The following is a 24,308-nucleotide window of genomic DNA, read 5'->3' on the forward strand; positions in this document are numbered from 1 at the left end:
ACGTTTTTATTGGTAACATTTTCGGACACGTGACCATTTTTTATCACTTTTTATTCCGATTTTTGTGAGGCAGAATAACCAAAAACCAGCTATTCATGAATTTCTTTATACCGTTCTGCGTTTGGTAAAATTGATAAAGCAGTTTTATTCGTCGGGTCAGTACGATTACAGCGATACCTCATTTATATCATTTTTTAATGTTTTGGCGCTTTTATACGATAAAAACTATTTTATAGAAAAAATAATTATTTTGGCATCGCTTTATTCTGAGGACTATAACTTTTTTATTTTTTTGCTGATGATGCTGTATGGCGGCTCGTTTTTTGCGGGACAAGATGACGTTTTCAGCGGTACCATGGTTATTTATATCCATCTTTTTGATCGCGTGTTATTCCACTTTTTGTTCGGCGGTATGGTAATAAAGCGTTGTTTTTTGCCTCGTTTTTTTGTTTTTTTTCTTACGGTGTTTACTGAAGGGGTTAACTAGTGGGACAGTTTTATAGGTTGGGTCGTTACGGACGCGGCGATACTAAATATGTGTACTGTACTGTGCAATTTATACTCTTGTAATGAATTCTTATCGCTACCTACAGCACATACTTCCATGGCGTGTATCTAAAAAACGAGAGCTAATTAAACAATTCTGTGGGTATATTTGAGTTTCTCGACCCAAAATTAGTAATATTTGCCTATTTTCATCAAAGAAACATAAAAAAAGTTGTTTTTTGTTGGCCTGTGAATTATTCTCCTCATCTGTACAATTATGGTGATACCAGCATGTCCACTTTTTTTATTATTTTAGTAGTGAAAAAAAGGCAGAAGTTTAAAAAAATTGATTTACCATATATACTCGAGTATAAGCCGACCCGAGTATAAGTCGAGGCACCTAATTTTGCCATGGAAAACTGGGTGAGCTTATTGACTTGAGTATAAGCCGGGTATGTATTGTCCCCTCATCCCTATCCTGCTATGCATTGCTCCCCCAGCCCTGTCCCTGTCATTGTATGCATGCCTCCCTCTTCCCTGTCCTTGTATGAATGCCTCCCTGTCCATGCCCCTGTCTGCATGCCTCCCCCATTCCTTCTCTGTCTGCATGCCTCCCCCATTATTTCCCTGTATGCATGCCTCCCCCGTTCTTTCCCTGTATGCATGCCTCCCCCGTTCTGTCCGTGTATGAATTCCTCCCCATCTCTGGCCGTCTGCATGCCTCCCAGTTCCATCCCTGTATGCATGCCTCCTTATTCCCTATCCCTGTGTGCATGTTTCCTATTGGAAAAAAAAATAAAAAACATCATACTCACCTACCTGCGTACCCTGGGTTCTGGCACTGCCGGCTGCCAGCACTTCGCTCCACCCCTATGGGAGTGGAGACGCGTCCATATTCATCACCTTAATGAGCGGTACTATGTGACCACTGATCACATGAAGAGCTGCAGGCAGGCGCCGGTGTCCGGAATGAGATGCAGTGCCAGCACCCAGGGTGCACAGGTAGGTGAGTATGATTTGTGCGCTGGCTCCTGGCACCCGCTGCTGCACCGCCCCCCCTCCGCAAAAAAATGTGCTGAAAAACTTGGCTTATACAAGAGTATATACGGCAGGTTAGGTCGCCATTTCCTGAGGCCTGTAACAATGTTATTTTTCTGTAGATGGAGTTGAGTGATGGCATATTTTTTTTAGGTGTTGCCACCTTTTTAGTGATACCGTTTTGGGATAGAAATTATATTTTGATCACAAAAACAAAAAAAATAACAACTGAATTTTGGAGTCCTACATTTTTTTAAGTTTATGGTGTTATTCTTATTTTTTCTCGGGTTAGATTATTCTGATTGCAGCCACACCACATATGTATTTTTTTATTTTCTTTATTTTTAATTGGGAAAAAAGGGGGTGATTTGAACTTTTATGATCTTTTTCTTCATATTTTTAAAACCATGTATTTGTACTTTTTACTGTTCTTATTAGTGCTTTTAGTGGACTTAAAGCTGTAATCATCTGAGCATTTGTGCTATATAAAAGCAATACCACAGCATTGCTATATATAATAAAAATCATGGTCTTCTTTGAAGCCTGGCCACAGGCTAGGTTTCAAGAAAGCTCTGTAATAACAAGCACAGAGGTATTCAACAGACGCCTTGTTGTCATAGCAACACATCGGTGACCTGTGATTACATCATGGGTGCGCCTATGGGCGCTTAGAATGATGTATCCATGCTGGCGCGCTGTTAATACTGTTGTTAGAGTTTGACAGTGGCATTTCACAGGTTAACAATCATGAGCAGCGCTTTGCGCCACCAGCGATTGTTGGAGGCCGGTCCCTGCTGTAACACAGCCTCTACCTGCCAAGTATAGGTCAGGCTCAACTCGTGAGTCCAGTCTGTACACCTGTTTCAGACTTAGGGTAAGGATAACCAAAATGTTGCCGAGCCACATGGGCTAAATAAAGTCCATTATACCTTGGTAACTGTTGGAGTGCTGCCTTTTTTCTATATTTTTTTAGATATGTAGGTAGACAGATAGGTAAATGGTTAAATAGATAGATAGATCTATAGATAGACAGAGAGATAGATAGATAGATAGATAGATAGATAGATAGATAGATAGATAGATAGACAGAGAGATAGATAGATAGACAGAGAGATAGATAGATAGAAATTGGATAGATAGAAATGGCATAGATAGATAGATAGATAGATAGATAGATAGATAGATAGATAGATAGATAGATATGGGATAGATAGATAGAAATGGGATAGATAGATAGATAGATAGATAGATAGATAGATAGATAGATAGATAGAAATGGGATAGATATATAGATAGAAATGGGATGGATATATAGATAGATAGATAGATAGATAGATAGATAGATAGATAGATAGATAGATAGAAATGGGATAGATAGATAGATAGATAGATAGATAGATAGATAGATAGATAGATAGATAGATAGATATGGGATAGATAGAAATGGGATAGATAGATAGATAGATAGAACTGGGATAGATAGATAGATAGATAGATAGATAGATAGATAGATAGATTGATAGAGGATAGATAGATAGATAGATAGATAGATAGATAGATAGATAGAAATGGGATAGATAGATAGATATATAGATAGATATGGGATAGATAGATAGATAGATAGATAGATAGATAGATAGATAGAAATGGGATAGATAGATAGATAGATAGATAGATAGATAGATAGATAGATAGATAGGTATAAAAAAAGGATAACAGAACTCCAATTCCCAAAAAAATGATGGTGTTTATTCCCCCAACATGGCAGCATTCCGATTCATGTGTGAACCTTTCTCAAGCAAGAAATGTTCACACATAAACCAAAACAGTGCCATGTTGGGAAAATAAACGCCATCATTTTTTGGAATTGTAGTTCTGCTGTCCCCTTTTTTATAAATACTTATAGGATTAGGCTTTGCCTGGGAAGCTTTGTACCCTAACATCGATTAGCTGGTGTTGGATCCCATTTTGTCTCTTTAGAATAGACAGACAGATAGATAGATAGATAGATAGATAGATAGATAGATAGATAGAAATGGGATAGATAGATAGATAGATAGATAGATAGATAGACAGACAGACAGACAGATAGATAGACAGACAGATATATACTGTAGATAGAAAAATTATGTAAATATAGATTTTTTTCTCTCTGTAAACTTATATTCAAGTTAACAAAACTTTAAAAAAAATGATCTCCTTTTTTGCTATGTTTGTCAGGCGCACTGTGAGATATTTACAGAATGAGAACAAGTCTTTCAGGTGGTGTACTCTTCATCTGCATGAAAATTAATTGGGAGCATGTGAGCACTTAGTTTGTGGTTGGCGTTCCAGGGAATAAAACAGAGCGGTTTCTATAGTGGGTGCGACAAAAGTAATTTCACCTTTGTGCTTTGCACCTAGAAGAAAAAAGTCTTAGGATGGAATTTATCAAACCTTTATTCCCTGTGTAAGTCAGCATGCAATACCCCACAGGGGATACAGCCCATCTTTCTGTGGCACATTCTACAAAAGAATCTTTCATTGTTCCTAATACACTATGTAAGGAAAGATGCAGCTGAGCTGGTTCGTCAATGGGATAAGCTGAATATTAAAGGTACAGTTCATTTACATGTAGCGGATTTCTCCTTTTGGCATTCTTCAAGTGCAGGTTATTATATTCATGCACATCACCTGACTGTTCACATCCTTCTCTCTTTGCACAATGGTATGAGAGAACCTTATATACAATAATTGTCTCTGTGGGATTGCTGACCATAGAAGAAATCAGTGATGGGTCAGATTTCATTATGACATGCAATTTAGACATTAGAAGCACTCCTCCTTCTCCCATCAAAGTTTTTATCCTCTTAATATATTGCAATCATCATATTATATAGCACTGTGTACTTACAATTGCTCATTCTGCCTTTCTATCTAGTAAATTATTTTTTTCCTCTGCTCTTTGTAAAACGGGAAGTCTCGGCAAAAATCATTCCCCTCTTCAACTGCTGACCCAGCTGCAACCCCTTCTTTTCTAAAGGTACCTTCACACTTAGCGACGCTGCAGCGATACAGACAACGATGCCGAGGTCCCCGGGTAACCAGGGTAAACATCGGGTTGCTAAGCGCAGGGCCGCGCTTAGTAACCCGATGTTTACCCTGGTTACCAGTGTAAAATGTAAAAAAACAAACAGTACATACTCACCTTCGCGTCCCCCGGCGTCCGCTTCCTGCACTGACTGAGTGCCGGCCCTAACAGCAGAGCGGTGACGTCACCGCTGTGCTGTGCTTTCACTTTACGGCCGGCGCTCAGTGCAGGAAGCGGACGCCGGGGGACGCGAAGGTGAGTATGTACTGTTTGTTTTTTTACATTTTACACTGGTAACCAGGGTAAACATCGGGTTACTAAGCGCGGCCCTGCGCTTAGTAACCCGATATTTACCCTGGTTACCATTGTAAAACATCGCTGGTATCGTTGCTTTTGCTGTCAAACACAACGATACATGGCGATCTGACGACCAAATAAAGTTCTGAACTTTAACCAATGACCAGCGATATCACAGCAGGATCCTGATCGCTGCTGCGTGTCAAACTCAACGATATCGCTAGCCAGGACGCTGCAACATCACGGATCGCTAGCGATATTGTTTAGTGTGAAGGTACCTTTAGAGATATTAGCTTTTATATTGGAGATATGTGTTGGGGTGTTGACTTTCTCTCCAGCATGATGTTGCCCAATACATGCCCCTAGAGAATCTAAGAAAAGGCTTTCCCTGCAAAGTGGGATCCAACCAATGTTAATGCCTATAGATGTCATAAAAGTTCCTTTAGGCATAATCTGTAGATATCCAAATATTTTTGTCCATATATTGTATCTCATTTTTACAGAATACATGACATACAGTAAGTAGCCTGTTTTCTTTGAAATGGCAAAGCACTGTAATCATAATAGTTTTATTTTAATAGCATAGGGCTTAGAAACATTAAACATTGACCTTAGAACTTGAGACCTTGCAGTTTTATAATCTTGAAAATAAATGGCATTGTTATTCTATATCATTGCATCGTTGTTTCATTGTTGGTACTACCTATTTTTAAATATAATGCTATAATGCATAGTGCACATTGTAAAAAATCATAGTTAGAGTTGTTGTTTTTTTGCAATTCACTACCTTATAGAAAAATAGCTATTTATGTAATATAATACAGCATTATGTGACAAAGGCTAAGGATACATCACACTTTCATTGTGTTTTCATATAACAATGCACAATATTCACATTTCACTCTAAATCTTCACAGCTTGACAATAAAAAAATCATAAAAAAAACTCCATGAACACTTTATTGTATGTACAGTCACTAACCTTTCTGTTTCTGAAAGCCGTTACTCATCTAACCTTGAATCCTTCAAAAACTTGATCGTAATGTGGGCTCACACGTGCAGTCTCTGATGTAGTTTGTGGTGTAGTATTTAAGCCCAGGTGTATACAAAAAGAGAGAATACCCAGAAATACCGCTTTGTGAGTAATCTTGTACATATTGTCTTACATACTGTACACACGTGTTTATCATCCCAAATGCACACGTGCATTTTAGACTAATAGCAGCCCAAGCCACCAACTTGGGAGGATTACAGCCTCTTCCCTGACAGATGAGCTCAGCAGAGATCAAGACCATTATGTCAAAAATATTTCCCGACCGTACATTCCTAAACCAAGAATCTGCAAAAACCCTAGTCAATGCCCTCATCATCTCCCGTTTTGACTACTGCAACCTTCTGCTCTGTGGCCTCCCCTCTAACACTCTCGCACCCCTCCAATCTATTCTAATCTCTGCTGCCCGACTAATCCACCTGTCCCCCCGCTATTCCCTAGCCTCTCCCTTCTGTCAATCCCTGCACTGGCTCCCCATTACTCAAAGACTCCAGTTCAAAACCCTAGCCATGACATACAAAGCCATCCACAACCTGTCTCCTCCATACATCTGTGACCTCGTCTCCCGGTACTTTCCTGCACGCAACCTCCAATCCTCACAAGATCTCCTTCTCTACTCCCCTCTTATCTCCTCTTCCCACAATCGCGTACAATATTTTTACTGTGCATGCCTCATACTCTGGAACTCTCTACCACAACATCAGACTCTCGCCTACCGTGGAAACCTTAAAAAAAAACTGATTACCCACCTCTTCCAATCAGCCTACAACCTGCAATACCCACCAATCGACCAAACCACTGCACTACCAGCTCTACCCTCACCTACTGTATCCTCACCCATCCTTTGTAGATTATGAGCCCTCGCGGGCAGGGTCCTCTCTCCTCATGTACCAGTCGTGACTTGTATTGATTAAGATTATTGTACTTGTTTTTATTATGTATACCCCTCCTTACATGTAAAGCGCCATGGAATAAATGGCGCTATAATAATAATAATAATAATAATGTCTGATTTTGGATTACAGATCCTTTTGTTCTCTGCTAAAAAAAACTTCAGCCAGTGGAGGAATCTGGCAGCACCTCTCCCATAGAGAACACTAGAGTGCTCGGCAGAATGAATGCACCTTTACATAGAGAAGTTTACAGAGATAGCCAACATTTTTCTATTGTGTACAGGGCTCATTAAGGTCTAGATGGTTATTTGTGAATCAAACTATAAAAAGTAAACTCCAGACACACATTAACTTAAAAGTCTAATTTGCGTTGTCCACTGCAGGCCTTTTAAGACATAATTGTTTTAGAATATGAACATTTCTAAAGATCCTTTGACATTTTGGTGAGCTACTTTAATCTTGTGTAAGCCACTGGAAGAACTGTGCAATTTCAGTTTTTTATTATAACATTCCACACCCCAATATTCAAAATCTATGTACACGATGTGTCAGTACACTGTGATTAATGCATACACTAATCCCACTATTGCAATACAAGTAAAATTGATAGGGCACTTAGTTAACCTTTTTTCATCAAAAAATGAAAAAGCAAGTTATTGACAAAAAGGTCACCCCAATATTGGATGGCCACTGACCATTATGACTCATCTATCTATATGTCTGCCAAAGCTCAACTGAATTCTATCTGAGGGAGACAGGAGCCAGGCTTAGCTGAAATGTGCAAACTGTATATTCAATATATTAATAATGGATTCATATTGCTCATCTAATGTTGGGGCTGTCCTGGTTACTGATATTTCACTGCTATCGATGTACAGTAATTTGTATAAAATAAGCAATATCAAAGTTCTGAGCGCTAATAAGTAGTGATGAGCGGGCACTGAAATATTCAAGTGCTCGGTGCTTGAATCGAACAGGTTATATGCTTGGATGGGATCGACTCAAGTAACGAGTATAATGGAAGTCAATGGGAAACTCTAGCATTTTTCCCGAAAACCCTAACAGGATGGCATGGTGGCAAGAAAATCGCTGGAATGGATGGAAACAATGCTCAAATGGAATGGGAACAGCATGGGGAAGATACCTGAATGCATTTCTGACTCCGAGGTCACTGCTGGGAACTATGTTGTCAGCGTATTACTCCACTTTTACAGACTGAAAATAAAACATTCAAAACTGAAGATAAAATGGATTTTACTGGAAAAAATGTTAGGAAGCATTATTTCCTATATAATGACTTGTATATAAGGCAAAATTTAAAAGAGGAATTAAAATTCTCCACCCCTTAATAGCAGGGCCATCTCTCACCGTTTTTGCCCACCACCTATGAATAAAGTAGATGACATTATAAAGGGGGAAATAAAACTACACCCACCGGTAGTCACAGATAAATGTAATTTTAACATTTTATTACTTTATCTTGGCATGTGGTGTGTGTGAGGTGGTCAGATACATCCTGCTTAATTTAGGAATGAGGGACTCTGAAAGTCACAAAGCCTATGCGGACAATGCAAGAATTGCCAAAAATTATAAGAAAGAGGGACTTCAATACACCCTCTATTAGATCATAAAGGAGGGCCGCATACACATTCTGTTAAAATTGTAAGATAGTGGGACTCATGAAGCCTATGCCACAAAATAGAAGGAGGGACTGGAATGCACCCTGAAAGACACATAGAAGAGGGACTCAAAAACATTTTTTTCTAATTTTTAAGGAATGGGACTCCTGGTAAAGTCTATGCACTAAGTGCAAGGGTTGAAAAAATTTACCACTGGTGGGTATATGTATATTATGTAAGAGAATTGTAGAGGTAGGCCTCATACATTTCCTGTAAAAATTATGAAGAACAAGGGCCGCATGATGACCGCCTAAAAATTTCGAGGGCGGGCCACATGATGACCCTCTAAAAATTATAAATGAGGACCGCATGATGACCCTATAAAAATTTGGAGTGAGGGCTGCCTGCTGACACTTTAAAGATTTTAAGTGAGGGCTGTCTGATAATTCTATTAATATTATGAGAGTGGGTCATCTGTCTTCGCTCTTAAAATTATGAAGGCCTCATGATGACCTCACTCAATAGTGAGGCTGCAAGATGACTGTTGATATGGTGGAGGAGAAGGGCAAGAAAAAGAAGAGACCATGATCCTTTTTTTGGATGGGAAGGAGTGCATGGGAATACATCAGAAAGAAAGGAACAGTTTAATCTGCCATCCAATCGGTTACCTGTTCGCACTCTTCTGACTTTAAGACTTGTGTCCTGCAGCCCCCTGCAAAGTGGGACAAGAAGCTAGGTCTTGTGGATGAGCAGGTCTGTTGTGCTCCCGCAGCAGACTGTTTCACCTGGCCCTCAGCCTTGGACTAGGAATGCACCATCAGCAGCATGCCCACTTCCCCGTCCCTTACCACACACCTTGCCTATTTTAAATAAGGTATATAATATATGCCTGCAAACTTTTTAATAGGGAAAAGAAACTATGTAGCCCTGAAAAGGACTTATGTTTTTAGGTTGCACCAGCGGTTTACCTAAGGACGGGCTGCATGGCAATGAACCAGGCAATGACCACATGTTTATTGGCTGTCTAACAGTAACATGGGTATCCAAGAACCCCAATGCTCTATCAAGCACCGAGGAGTGGCAAGCACGTTCCCTCATCACTACTAGTAAGTCATAAAAGTACTAAGCAATTGCACAATCATGAAAGCCAGTCAGTCTATGGCAGCCATCTATGACATTAAACATACCATTGAAGAATATTTGCATGGCTTTAATGCTGCTCTTCAATCCAACCCTTTATCTTCCTTTTAAGAGTATTTGAGCGATTCATCTATTTTAGTGGTAAAATTAAATATTATCTAACCATCCCATAAGGAAAAAACTAGCAGTAATTTGCAGTTTGCTTACAACACAAGCTATTTATATGTGGCATCTTTACCAAGGGCACAATTTGATCATGAACCTTTTCCTTTTTTCTACTCTAAGCTTGAACTCCCACAGCCTTCATGCCGTTCCTTTCTTCTGTTTTCTTTGTATCCTTCTTATTGTTTTCAAAGAGTTTCATTCCAAAGATCCTTGTCAGAACTTTTTCCAGTGTCTGCAGAAGAGTCTCAGGGGTTGAAATGAGCTATTCATCTTTTCAAACCTGACGTGAGCGATCTGCCCAGTGTAAATGCAAACTGTTTATTTATGCAAATAGAGCCATTCTTTTATTTACTGATAACAATGATTTTTCTTTTTTCTCTTCATTTTTCATCTCTCGGAGTGACATGTATAAAAATGTGCAATGATACAAAACATTATTTGTCTATCGCCTTGCTCCCTATGCCTCGCAGTGTTTTACATCTCCTATTTAACATCTATAAAATTACCCTAATAGTTTGTGAATATTTTATTATATTTAATATTTTACATAATTACAAATACAATTAAATATTACAGCGTATTCATATAGGATCAAATGCTTAAATTGCAGTATATTTAGAAAATTGTGAAACTTCCAGTACATGCAAACAACTCTTGCAAATAGTAACCGATCTACAGTTATAATCTACACTTTGATCAGTCAACTGGAAGCTAAACTAATGGCTCCAAGACATGCATTATTACTTTATGTCCCAGGGTGGTTTCCCCATTCATAGCTCTTGTGTGCCGAGGGATAGCAGGAACTACAGTGTTCAACAAATCTTCATTTACCAAGTTCTTCACTGCGTATTAAGGCCCCTGAGGATATTGGGCAGCTGGACCCAATTGATTTTTTATTGGCTTTCATGTGAGTTCAATTTAATGCAAAAATGTGATAGTTGTAGGTTGGAGGCTACTGCACAATTGCATTACTTTGGAGAAAACCACTCTTAAAATCAACATTGCTTTGTTTTTTTAAAGTGTTGCTTATAATGAAGTGAATTACATAAAATCTAGTTACCAGCAGGTGTTGCAGAAGCGTGTCTTTGTGAACTTTTGTCCATTAATCCAGGAGAGCATTTGTGAGGTCAGATGCTGATGTTGCTCAACAGAGACTGGGTTGCAAACTCCACTCTATTTCATCCTAATGCTGTTCAATGATGCTGTAGCATTAATGTTTCCCCTAACTGGCACTAAGAGGTCAAGGCTGACTTCTAAAAAACAACCCCATGGCATCACCCATCCTCCATCAAACTTTACAGTTGGTACAGTGCAGTCAGGCAGGTACCATTCTACTGGTATTCACCAAACCCAGAATCATTGACTACTACTCACAATTAGGGATGAGTGAACAATAAAGTCAGGGGTCCTTACTTAGTGACCATTAATGAACCCCAAATTCATACTTTTAAATGTACATGCGGTTTCCTGCTTCAGTTCGCCAGTCTAAAAAAGCTTGTTGAAAGGCTGCAGCACAGCCAATCAACAAGCTTTTAGACTATGGGCACTTACGTAGTCATCATAGCCATGCCAAATATGTTCACATTAGTGTATGGATAGGACACAGCTGAAGTGAGGAACAGATTCTGCCTGCGCACTCTGCAAAAATGCTGCTGTGTGTACTCTACAACCCATATCTGTAGGAGTGCTATTCCAAAAGCCGCTGTTGGTACTCTGCATCCCATATTTGTGGAAATACTGTGAAAAAATGCCACTATGTGTACTCTACGACCCCCATATGTGGGAATACTGCGCCTTTAAGCTGCTGCTTATGCTCTGCACCCTCTGCCTGTTGGAGTACTGCGCCTTTAAGCAGCTGTGTGCATTCTTCTCCCACCTGTGGAAGTACTATGTCTTTAAGCAGCTGTGTGTACTCTTCCCCCACCTGTGGAAGTACTATGTCTTTAAGCTGCTGTGTGTACTCTGCCCCTTGGCCTGTGGGAGTACTGTACCTTTTAGTAGTCTGAGAGATAAAAACTGTCATCAGCCATGTTGTTGCTATTTCTAGGCCAAAAAAATCATTTTTCTAAACCTGTGTGTGTTTTGTACTCGTATGGGAAATATATATTTCACATCAGCTGTCAAGTTCCTGCCGCTGCACAGGAAGAATCTCACACCATGTCCTCTGCGGTCTCCCATTCTTCCCCAGCCACAGTGGAGTCTGCTCAGCAGAGACGCCAGTTCCAGTATTTGGCTCAAGCTGATAATGTGTGTCTGGTTACAGCTGCCATCCCAGGATCAGCCTTTGAAACCAGCATTGATCAGCAGCGAGCAGACATTCCAGAGACTGCGTTTCATCTACTGAGCATGCCCACGGGAAGACCTCTTATTGGAGGTCGGAGGTCACATGCCCAGGTCCTGTAGCAGCTCTGATTTGACCACCAGGAAGGTCCTGGAAGGCTGCGACTATAAAAGGTTTGCATGGCCACTCGGCCATGCGCTAGTATAGACTTGACTATGTATGTGTGTGCTGAGAGATTGATACTGGTGAATGCTCCTAAATGATCCCCATCTCTTTGGTTGCTGTCTGGGTATTAGGGTGAGTGGAGCAAGCAGTCAGCGCCTAATAATGGTTTCTCAGCTACATTAACACTACTGGTCAGTGTAGGGTGGGAATTCCTGCTTGATCTCAGCATCTGACTCAGGGCGTCCTCAGGCGTGGGCTCAAAAGCCACCGAGGGTCAGAGCGAGATCAATTACCAGCGTAGTGGGGGTGAATTTCAGGGATCCCGCTAGCATCCATCTGCTGCATCCTGTGACTAGTGTTGAGCATTCCGATACCGCAAGTATCGGGAATCGGCCGATATTTGCTGTATCGGAATTCCGATACCGAGATCCGATACTTTTTTGATATCTGGAATCGGTATCGGGATCGATATTAATGTGTAAAATAAAGAATAAAAATAAAAAATATTGATACACTCACCTCTTCGACGCAGCCTCACGCGACCAATCACTGGCCGTGACGTCATCTAAGGTCTTTCAAGCGCTCATTCTTAGGAACGGAAGCTTCCGGTTACAGCGGTAAGGTCCAGGCTGCGTCGGAGAGGTGAGTATATCAATATTTTTTATTTTTATTCTTTATTTTACACATTAATATGGATCCCAGGGCCTGAAGGAGAGTTTCCTCTCCTTCAGACCCTGGGAACCATACAGGATACCTTCCGATACTTGGTGTCCCATTGACTTGTATTGGTATCGGCCGATACTATCCGATACCGATACCTTCAAGTATCGGACGGTATCGCTCAACACTACCTGTGACTGCTAACAGGGCACATCATTTCCTTTGTTTCTCTGCGTCTCTGTGAAGCAACAGAGCTCGCATCAGTTCATACCGAGTGATGGAACCCGTGTTTATTCTGGCGTAGTACCGCCATATAGTACCGCCATTGCCTAGCAGCAGGTTCCATCTCTGCACGGTGGACCCCGGGCTGCGAACGCACCTTATTGCTATCTTTATAATTATTCGCTGCATTCCGCCAGCCCTAACAAGCTGTTTTATTGCCATTTCTAAGGCAAAGAAATAATTTTTCTATACCGGCATGTGTTTTATAGTAGTCTGGAAAATAAATACTTTGCATTAGCCATCTTGTTGCTATTTCTAGGCCAAATAAATAATTTTTCTGGACCGGTGTGTGTTTTTTAGTACTCTGGAAAATAAATAATTGTTTTCAGTCATCTCATTGCCATTTTTAGGCCAAAGAAATAGTTTTCCTAAACCTCTGTGGCCATCTTGTTGCCATTTCTAGGCAAAAAAAAAACAATTTTCATAGACCAGTGTGTGTTTTTCAGCAATCTGGGAAATAAATAATTGGCATTAGCCATCTAATTGCTATTTCTTGGTAAAATAAATAATTTTCCTGGACCGTTGTGTGTTTTTACAGAACCATGGTTTAATTCAGTAAACTTTTCAGGACAAGCCATTCTTCACAAATGTTTGTAATGGCTGGATGCATGGCTAGAGGCTTGATGTTATGTGGCAATGGGACTGAATGAAAAATCTGAATTTAATTACCAAGAATTGCATTCTAATACTTTTGTCAATATAGTGTATGTATAAATGTATAGTAACTCTGAATCCAAAAGTTAATATGCCTCAGAGATTATCCGCATGGACACATTTTAAGTTTTATCAAGTCTATTAAGAAAATTCTGCAGTTACTATTTGGGCCTGCAGACTGCCGAATCATGACATTGTGCAATGCACACACAGTTACTATGTCTGAATATTCCCTATGCAAGCTGGAGGTCACATGACCACGTGTGTGATTTGCATACGTGCAGTTACATGTCCATTAACCTCGCCTCCAATTCTCAATATTGCAGAAAAGTGGAGTTTAGTTGGCACATGGATGCAAGAATGGAAATCACATGCATGATTGAACATGACCACCTATCCGCAAGTGGAATACAATCATGACTGCAGACTTTATTTTTGAAGCTGTACAACCACTTTAACCCATTTCTGACCTCAGATGGGATAGTACGTCCGAGGTCAGATCCCCTGCTTTGATGCAGGGCTCCGTGGTGAGCCCGCATCAAATCTGGGACATGTCAGCTGTTTTGAACAGCTGACATGTGCCCGCAATAGCGGCGGGTGAAATCGCGATTCACCCGCCGCTATTAACTATTTAAATGCCGCTGTCAAACGCAGACAGCGGCATTTAACCGGCTCTTCCGGCCGGGCGGCCGGAAATGAGCACATTGCCGACCCCCGTCACATGATCGGAGGTCGGCAATGCTACTGAATAGTAACCATAGAGGTCCTTGAGACCTCTATGGTTACTGATCCCCAGCAGCTGTAAGCGCCACCCTGTGGTCGGCGCTCATAGCACACCTGCATTTCTGCTACATAGCAGCGAACATCAGATCGCTGCTATGTAGCAGAGCCGATTGTGTTGTTCCAGCTTCTAGCCTCCCATGGAGGCTACTGAAGCATGGTAAAAGTTAAAAAAAAAGTAAAAAAAAATGTGAAAAAAATAAAAATGTATAAAAGTTTAAATCACCCCCCTTTTGCCCCATTCAAAATAAATCAATAAAAAAATAATCAAACCTACACATATTTGGTATCACCGTGTTCAGAATCGCCTGATCTATCAATAAAAAAAGCATTAACCTGATTGCTAAACGGCGTAATGAGAAAAAAATTTGAAACGCCAGAATTACGATTTTTTGGTCGCTGCGACATTGCATTGAAATGCAATAACGGGCGATCAAAAGAACATATCTGCACCGAAATGGTATTATTAAAAATGCCAGCTTGGCATGCAAAGAATAAGCCCTTAATCGACCCCAGATCATGAAAAATGGAGACACTACGAGTATCGGAAAATTGCACATTTTTTTTTTAGCAAAGTTTGAAATTTTTTTTCACCACTTAGATAAAAAATAACCTAGACATGTTAGGTGTCTATGAACTCATAATGACCTGGAGAATCATAATGGCAGGTCAGTTTTAGCATTTAGTGTACCTAGCAAAAAAGCCAAACAAAAAACAAGTGTGGGACTGCACTTTTTTTGCAATTTCACCGCACTTGGATTTTTTTTCACGTTTTCTAGTACACGACATGGTAAAACCAATGATGTTTTTCAAAAGTAAATCTCGTCCCGCAAAAAATAAGCCCTCACATGGCCAAATTGATGGAAAAATAAAAAAGTTATGGCTCTAGGAAGGAGGGGAGCGAAAAATGAACACGGAAAAATGGAAAATCCCAAGGTTATGAAGGGGTTAAACCCTTGTGCCGCACATGTACTGCACTGCGATAGCTGCTTTTCTTCAAACAGCAGTACAGGTACAGCAGCACGATTGGGCGGCCTCACGCTGAGCGCCGCGGCGTTCGGGTGACGGTGTCAGAGCTGGCATCCCGCAGCAACGCCCACGATCGGTGGTAGCATTGACTGCGTGCATTTAACCCCTCTGATGCCACTGTCAGTGCCATTTTTACCAATTTCCCAGAATGAAAATGAAAAACTTGAGCCTAACACACAATCTTGGTGGTAAAAATGTAAATTATTTTATCTTCACTGCTCAATGGTAGAAAACTGTGACGCACCTGTGGTATCAATATAATCACTGCACCCCTAGATGAATTCATTGAGAGGTATAGTTTGTAAAATGGGGTCACTTATGGCGGGTTCTGCTGATCTGTCACCTCCGGGGTTCTGGCAATGTAACATGGCTCCCTCAAACAAGTGCAGCAAAATCTGCACTGTAATATGGTGCTTCTTCCCTTCTGAGCTTTGCACTGTGCCTCAAAAGCAGTTTTCAACAACACATGGGCTATCAGTGAACTCAAGAGAAATTGCACAACAAATTTTGGGGTACATTTTCTCTTGTTACCCTTGTGAAAATTAAAAATTTGGAGCTAAAAAAGATTTTTGTGGGAAAAATTTAAATTTTTATTTTCACGGCTTAACGTTTTAAACTTCTATGAAGCACCTGGGGGTTCAAGGTGTTCAATACAAATCTTGACAGGTTCCCTAAGGGGTCTATATTCCAAAATTATGTCAATTGTGTTTTTTTCATTGTTTAGGCACATCAGGGGCTTTCCAAATGCAACATGGCATGAGCTAATTTTTCCAGCAAATTTTACATTAAAAAAATCAAATGGCGCTCCTTTCGTTCCAAACCCTGCCGTGAGCCCAAACAGTTGTGTTCCTCCACATATTGGGTATCTGCGTACTCAAGAAAAATTAAACAACAGATGTTATAAACTTCTGTGAAGCACCTGTGGGTTCAAGGTACTCAGTACACATCTAGATAAGTTCCCTAAGGGGTCTAATTTCCAAAATGGTATCACTTGTTGGGGGTTTCCACTGTTTAGACACATCATAGGCTCTCCATATATGACATCAAGTCCACTAATTATGCCAGCAAATTTTACATAAAAAAATGAAATGGCGCTCCTTCCCTTCCAAGCCCTGCTGTATACCAAAACACTTGATTTCCCCCACATATGGGGCATTTTCACTGGACAAGTCCTTTAATGATCATATTAATGAAGGTCTTGCTGACTGACCAGTGGCTGGCATCTCACTGCAAACCAAAGGCAAGATTGGTTTGATTTTAAAAAGTGGCGCAAGTGCCCAATAAACATATCCTTTAATGCATTCTGTCCTTGCCAATTTTCACATTGTGTTACTCTGTTCCTAGGGAACTTATTGTTGAATTATTTGCATTGTTTGTTTAGTTTTCCACCTCCTGTCTTCTACCTCTGAATATGACATCGTTATCTCACCATTCAACCTTCAACTTGCCCCACCTGCCCGCAGCTACTTCATGGAGAAAATTTAAGGGTTTCTGCAAAAAAACAAGATTCCTGTAAAAGAGTGAAATGGGGAAAGCAAGAATGCCCTTGGGACCTGCTAAGCAGAGTGGCTTGCATGAAGTCTCACCATGGATACCTATTTTAGTTGAGGGCTTCATTAACATTTTCCAACACATATAGTATTATGAAAGAACAATACAGTGGGACATGGGCTGCCTTCAGAACAAAAGGGAATCCTGTTCTTGTTGTTCCTCACAGCTGTGACCATATTCTGATACTGTGGATTTCATATTGCCAAAGCTTGAATTGTCTATCCTTATTTCAATTCATTATTTATTCCTATGCTAAAATACATGAAATAATATTTTGCTATGCTTTTCTCACTTAATTTCAAAGCGTAATTGAAGAAATGTTTCCAGTGTTCTTTGAAAGTACTTTGGCTAATCAATAGATTATGCTTTATATTTTACTTAGTCAATCAGTGACTGAATCAGATCATATCTAATGTGCCAACTACACAGGGGTTTCACAGCAGAAATAAAATTCTTATTTTCACATTTGTTTTTATTCTATCTATTAGTCAGCATATCTCTATACATATCTCAAAAATGTGTCTGCTGTGCTACTATGCATTCATATTTACAAGATAAATATGTAAAAGATTCTTAAAGATTCTTTTCACTCTCATTTTTTTGATGAGTTAGAATGAGCATAAAAGAACATTTGAGGTTTTTTTTAAACTTAGCCATGTCGTGTATCTTCATACATCATGTGTATATACAGTATATATGAAAAAATTATTGAACACATCACCAATTTTCTAAGTAAATATATGTCTAAAGATGCTATTGACATGAAAGTCTCATCAGATGTCATTCCCTCTTATCCACACAGGCAAAGAAATTAAGCCATAGATAAACTAAGCTATGTATAATAATGAGAAATGACACAGGGAAAAAGTATTGAACACATGAAGAGATAGAGGTACAAAAAGCCATGGAAAGGCATGATACCAGCTGAAATGTAACTGTAATTACAAAGCAAATAGTGAAAAATAATATCAGCTGGTTTAACTGGTGGCCTATAAAAAGATGTCTCCTTACCAAGGTATATTAATGTAAATATTAAAAGTTATATTTTATAGTCTACAATCTTTAGTTAGGTTTATTGGCCCTAGGTAAATTTGTAAATAAGTGTGTACCCTACGCTGATTCTTTGGAACATTTTGGTGGCTTCATTACCAAGGTGCCACACAAGAAACATCTTATGATAGGTAAAACCAATGAGCTGTCTTATGACCTTTGCAACCTTCTTGGCACAAAACATACTGTAACAGAAAAATTTCTAACCTACTGAAGCAGTGAGCACCGTTGGAGCCATGATCCGAATGTGGAAAGAACATAATTATACCATAAACCAGCCATGACCAGGTGGCTTTCAGACAGAGGCATGAATATAATATCAGAAGAGTTGTCCAGGAGCCAAAGATCACCCATGAAGAGCTGCATAAATACCTTGAATCAGCAGGCCCAATTGTTTCAGAGAAAACTATAAATAATGCTCTCAACTTCCATAACCTGTATGCACGCTCACCACACAAGACTCTATTGCTGAAAAAAGCATGGCCAAGCATGTTTAAAGTTTGCTCAACAACAATTTGACAAGCTTGTGAAATACTGGGAGAATATAGTCTGGTCAGATGAGGCCAAAATGTAACTCTTTGGATGCCACATTACTAGTGTTGAGCATTCTGATGCCGCAAGTATCGGGTATCGGCCGATATTTGCGGTATCGGAATTCAGATACCGAGTTCCGATATTTTTGTGATATCGGAAATCGGAATCGGAAGTTCCCAGTGTATGGTTCCCAGGGTCTGGAGGAGAGGAGACTCTCCTTCAGGCCCTGGGATCCATATTAATGTAAAAAATAAATAATAAAAAAAAAAATATTGATATACTCACCCGTCCGGCGGCCCCTGGACCTTAGCGGTGTTAACCGGCAGCCTCCGTTCCTAAGAATGCAGTGTGTAGGACCTGCAATGACGTCACGGCTTGTGATTGGTCGTGTGAGCGGTCACATGAGTGGTCACGCGACCAATCACAAGCCGCGACGTCATCAAAGGTCCTTCACTCGCTCATTCTTAGGAACGGAGGCTGCCGGTTAACACCGCTAAGGTCCAGGGGCCGCCGGACGGGTGAGTATATCCATATTTTTTATTTTTATTCTTTATTTTACACATGAATATGGATCCCAGGGCCTGAAGGAGAGTATCCTCTCCTTCAGACCCTGGGAACCATAAGGGATACCTTCCGATACTTGTGTCCCATTGACTTGCATTGGTATCGGGTATCGGTATCGGCGATATCCGATATTTTTCGGATTTCGGCCGATACAATCCGATACCGATACTTTCAAGTATCGGAAGGTTTCACTCAACACTACACATTATACACCATGTTTGAAGGCCAAATAGCAGTGCATATTACCCCAAAATCACCATAACAAGAGTAAAGTTTGTAGGTGAAAACATCATGGTATGGGGCTGTTTTTCAGCATATGGAACTGGCAAACTTCATATAATTTAATGAAAGATCAATGAACAAATACACCGAGACATTCTTGATAACAATCTGCGGCCATCTACCAGGATGATGAAAATGAAGCGTAGGTGGACATTTCAGCAAGACAATGATCCAAAACACACAACCAAGGAAACTCTGAATTGGTTTCAGAGAATGAAAATAAAGCTGCTAGAATGGCCCAGCCAATCACCTGCCATAAATCCAATAAAAATATTATGGAAGGAACTAAAGCTCAGAGTTCATAAAAGGAATCCATGGAACCTTCAGGATTTGAAGAGTGTGTGGAAGAATGGGCCAACATCGCACCTGAGAAATGCATGCGACTAGTTTCTCCATACAGAAGATGTCTGGAAGCTGTTATGACCAACAAAGGCTTTTGTACAAAATATTGAATACATTTCAATAAGCGTGTTCAATACTTTTTCCCTGTGTCATTTTTCATTGTTACACATAATTTATGTATATCTATGGTTTGATTTCTTTGCTTGTGCGGATTGGATGGGTTGTTACTGATATCTGGTGAGAATTTCATGTCAGTTGCTCATTTAGAAAGTCGGTGACGTGTTCGATACATATTTCACTTGCTGTAGATCGGGTACATAATGAAAACTACTGTCTACATTTGCTGTGCTCTGCATTGCATCATTACTACTTATTATTACATAATCTTAGCGACTTAGGCTCTTCTATGTTAAATTTCAAAATTACACTTAAGTCTCTGTTCAGAGCCCACATTACACATCCCATTAGATTCAACAAGAAGAAAAGTATGCATGCAGCACTACATACAAACAGTGAACATAACAACAAAACATAAAGCACCCTATTGTATATCAGGCACCTTTGGTATCATCTTACTTTCGATACGCCACTGCGTTTTGGCTACCATTATGACCTGAAAGCAAACATAACACAAATATGAACATAACCAGGAGGCCCCCATACAAATTAATCAAAAGATGTTCAAATCCAATGATATTGGAGGGTTTGGCTGGCATTTTAATGTATATGGCGGTTTCTCAAGTATTCCTTTATATGGAGTAGATGGAGTACTAGAGATAGCTATCAGTCAAACAATTGTTCTACTGACAACTGTCCAAGGACTTATGTCATTTCAACATTCAAGTTGAGAAATAATATTCTAGTTGTAACTCACTAGACATAGATGAGAAATTTTCATCAAGTTACATTGTTTTGCACACATTGTGTAACTCATGTTTTGAGTAATTTGTAATCCAATTATATATTACTCTTACTGGTGCATTTTGCCTTACACTATAATTCTGCTCCCTTAGTTTGGAAAAATTAGAAAAAGTGTTCATATTGGTACTACTTGCCCTAAATGAACAGTATAACTCTATTTACATACCGTAATAATGTTTGAAGAATGAGGCTTGCTTAAAAGCTATTAATACCTTTAATAAATACATTTATCACATTATTAATACCTATAATAAATAAAATTAGGTAAATAATTAAATGCCTTGCACTTGTCGTTCTCCTCTTCATTACATAGTTTGCAATAGCTAAACAAATAGCCATGATGGGTGATCATCCTGACTTTATGTGTTTGACATAAATACATTATTAGCAAATGCAAAAATACAACTGCGTAACCCCTTAAGGTTCAGGATTTTTTTTTCATTTTTTCGCTTTTTTCTCCCCTTATTTCAAAATCCATAACTGTTTGATTTTTTCTGTCAACATAGTCATGTGAGGGCTTTCTTTCTGCACCATCCATTTTATCATGTGATGTACTGGAAAGCAGGAAAAAAAATCCAAGTATAGCAAAAATGCAAAAAAAAGGGGCAATACAGCAATTGTTTTTTTTTTATTTATTTATTTACAACTTTCATTTTACAGTAAAAATTACCTGAACTTACGATTCTGTAAATCAGCATGATTACAGAGATACCAAACATGCCTAGTTTTTCTTTTACACAAGTGGTAAAAAAAATCTGAAAATTGTAAAGGAAAAAAATTTCTTGTAATGTCATTTTCAGGGAACCATAATATTTTCAATTTTCAGGATATGGAGCTGTGGGAGGGTTTGTTCACCTCCTATCACATTTTTGTTTGTGTTTTTGCGGTGGCCAAAAAAAACTCAATTAAGGCATTATGATTTTTTTTCTTGTGACACTTTAATAGACTGAGATTTTATAAATGTGGTGATATAAAATGTGTAATTTTATTTTTTAATTTCTTAATTTTTAATGGGGGGACATTTTTATATATTTCTTTTTTATAGTTTTTAAAACATTATTTTTTTATCTTTCACTGTATCTGTTAATCATTTTAGGGGATTTTTCATCTGCAATCATCCCAACCCTTGTACTGTACACATAGTGTTGATATGTATATAAAAAATTAAGGTCTCCAATGAACGCCAGTCAACGGCTGGCTTTCACAGGAGTAACATCATGACAGGCACAGGGGTCTTTAGCAGACCCCAGGCGGTAATTGCACCACAAACCATGGATGCCCTGTGATCATGTTATGGATGTGCATCGAACTGCGGGTCCCCTGACGGTTCACTGTAAATGCTGTTGTCTCAGGTTTTCTGTAATGGGCAGATGATGGCTCATTATAACAGCCATCATTTGCTGGCAAAGATGCAGATTAAGCATGCAATCCTGTATCAAAGACAGGGAGCCAGCATGCCATTAACCCCTTCAAGACCCAGCCTGTTTTCACCTTTCTGGCCCGGCCAATTTTTACAATTCTGACCACTGTCCCTTTATGAGGTAATAACTCTGGAACGCTTCAATGGATCCCACTGATTATGAGTCTGCTTTCTCATGACATATTGAACCTTATGATAGCAGTAAAATTTCTTTAACATGACGTGCTTTTTTGTGAAAAAAACGGAAAATTGGTGAACATTTTGAAAATTTCTCAATTTTCCAACTTTTAATTTTTATGCCCTTAAATTAGAGAGTTATATCTCACAAAATAGTTAATAAATAACATTTACCACATGTCTACTTTACATCAGCACAATTTTAGACCAAATTTTTTTTTTGTTAGGAAGTTGTAAGAGTTAAAAGTTGCTCAGCGATTTCTCAATTTTTCAACAAATTTTACAAAACCATTTTTTAGGGACCACATCACATTCGAAGTCACTTTGAGGGGTCGATGTAATAGAAAATAAACAGAAGTGAAACCATTCAAAAGACTGCACCCCTCAAGGTGCACAAAACCACATTCAAGAAGTTTATTAACCCTTCAGGTGCTTCACAGGAATTTTTTGGAAAGTTTAAAAAAAAATGAACATTTACTTTTTTTTGACAAAAAATTTACTTCAGATCAAATTTGTTTTATTTTACCAAGGGTAACAGGAGAAATTGGATGCAAAAAGTTGTTTTACAATTTGTCCTGAGTATGCTGATACCCCGTATGTGTGGGTAAACCACTGTTTGGGCACAGGGCAGAGCTCGGAAGGGAAGGAACGCCGTTTGAATTTTTCAATGCAAAATTGGCTGGAATTGAGTTTGGATGCCATGTCGCATTTGGAGAGCCCCTGATGTGCCTAAACAGTGGAAACCCCCCACAAGTGACACCATTTTGGAAAGAAGACCCACTAAGGAACTTATCTAGATGTGTGGTGAGCACTTTGAACCCCCAAGTGCTTCACAAAAGTTTATAATGTAGAGCCGTTAAAGTAAAAAATCAAATCTTTTTCATAAAAATGATTTTTACGCCCCTAATTTTTTATTTTCCCAAGGGTAACAGGAGAAATTGGACCCCAAAAGATGTTGTACAAGTTGTCCTGAGTACGCTGATACCCCATATGTGGGAGGGAACCACAGTTTGGGCTCATTACATAGTTATTAAGGTTGAAGGAAGACTGTAAGTCCATCTAGTTCAACCCATAGCCTAACCTAACATGCCCTAACATGTTGATCCAGGGGAAGGCAAAAAAAACCCATGTGGCAAAGAGTAACTCCACCATGGGGAAAAAAATTCCTTCCCGACTCCACATACGGCAATCAAACTAGTTCCCTGGATCAACGCCTTATCAAGGAATCTAGTGTATATACCCTGTAACATTATACTTTTCCAGAAAGGTATCCAGTCCCCTCTTAAATTTAATTAATGAATCACTCATTACAACATCATACGGCAGAGAGTTCCATAGTCTCACTGCTCTTACAGTAAAGAATCCGCGTCTGTTATTATGCTTAAACCTTCTTTCCTCCAGACGTAGAGGATGCCCCCTTGTCCCTGTCTCAGGTCTATGATTAAAAAGATCACCAGAAAGGTCTTTGTACTGTCCCCCTGTCATGGCAGAGATCGGAAGGGAAAGAGGGCCATTTTGGAATGCAGACTTTGATGGAATGGTCTGCGGGCATCATGTTGCATTTGCAGAGCCCCTGATGTACCAAACAGTAGAAACCCCCCACAAGTGACCCCATTTTGGAAACTAGCCCCCCAAGGAACTAATCTAGATGTGTTGGGAGAACTTTGAATCCACAAGTGTTTCACTAAAATTTATAACGCAAAGAGGTGAAAAAAAATCATTTTTTTCCCACAAAAATGATTTTTAGCCCCCCAATTTTTATTTTCTCAAGGGTAACAGGAGAAATTGGACTGCAGAACTTGTTGTGCAATTTGTCCTGAGTACGATGATACTCCATATGTGGGGTAAACCACCGTTT

At 39.4% G+C, this 24,308-nt stretch overlaps 1 protein-coding gene across 4 annotated transcripts in view; it reads right to left on the minus strand.

Moving 5' to 3' along the window:
* Positions 1-24,308, minus strand: part of NLGN1 (neuroligin 1) — a 1,307,981-nt gene that overhangs the window by 887,681 nt on the left and 395,992 nt on the right. The gene's annotated exons all lie outside the window — the stretch shown is intronic.

This window comes from Ranitomeya variabilis, chromosome 2, assembly GCF_051348905.1.
Source record: "Ranitomeya variabilis isolate aRanVar5 chromosome 2, aRanVar5.hap1, whole genome shotgun sequence".
NCBI lineage: Eukaryota > Metazoa > Chordata > Amphibia > Anura > Dendrobatidae > Ranitomeya > Ranitomeya variabilis.